Source organism: Arabidopsis lyrata (genome assembly GCF_000004255.2).
Source record: "Arabidopsis lyrata subsp. lyrata unplaced genomic scaffold ARALYscaffold_61, whole genome shotgun sequence".
NCBI classification, from domain to species: Eukaryota; Viridiplantae; Streptophyta; class Magnoliopsida; order Brassicales; family Brassicaceae; genus Arabidopsis; species Arabidopsis lyrata.
This window is the reverse complement of record NW_003302506.1, coordinates 14,907-15,957: the sequence shown is the minus strand read 5'-3', so window position 1 is coordinate 15,957 and position 1,051 is coordinate 14,907.

Below are 1,051 nucleotides of genomic sequence, written 5' to 3'. Positions count from 1 at the left end.
GATTCGTGTCACGGTTGGAACTGATATTCTTAGTTTGACGTTGCCGTCGATACAGCAAACGGTGCAACTGTCTAAATGGCTTTTTCTTTGTGCTGGAGCTCAGCTATGTGTCTTCTTAGCTTTTATCTCTCCGCTTTAAATCTTTTCATTGGTTTGCACTTTGTTATTTTGAGCTCTAATTTGTTTGATTTTGGCTCATTTGTTTTTTCATAACTTTGTATATTTAAGACGTCAAAAAATGGAAAATAAAAAATTTGTAGCAGCTAATTAAATTGACATTATTCTATAACAAATATATTTAATCCATAACAAAAAATTAGGAAAATACAAGTTATATCATATATGTACGTTCACAAAATTCGGTTGACTATCAATTTGATCTAAGTACACTAGAAAAACTTAATTTTCTTTTATATCATATTTACTAAACAAATGAATGTATAAGTAGAACGAATTAAATTTGTTAAATATAAAATATTTTGCGAGAACACCGTTAAAAAGGTGAAACCGGGAGAAGAGTTGTTGGTTAGACGATCAAAGATCCGGTGAGAAGTGTTTTGGAGCGGAGATGAGAACGACTTCGAGAGTATATGTGTGAACTACAGTCAGATCGGTGCCAAGAAATTTTGATGTAATTGGCGCAAAATTTATGGTTTAATATTTAAATAAACATAACAGAAATATTTCAATATGTAAAATTTTTATAATAAATATGCAAATTTAAGAAAAACTTATAAAATAGTTTTTCAACAAAAAAATTTACAAAAACAAATAATATATTATATATAGAAATTAGGTTGGTTATAACATATAGCCTAATAATTTAGGGTAGTGTAGTTATTGTATCACCATCCAGACGTTGTAATGTACTAGGTCGAAACCCGCGTTCCGCCGCGGGATATTTTTAAATAATTTTTTTCCTAATTTTGAAGAAATTTAAAATTTAAAATTTGAGAAATGATTTTAATAAAATATTTTAAATACTTAATATTTAAAATACTTGGAGGCAAAAAAGGAACCAAATCAATTTGGAATGTTAAACCGAGACTAA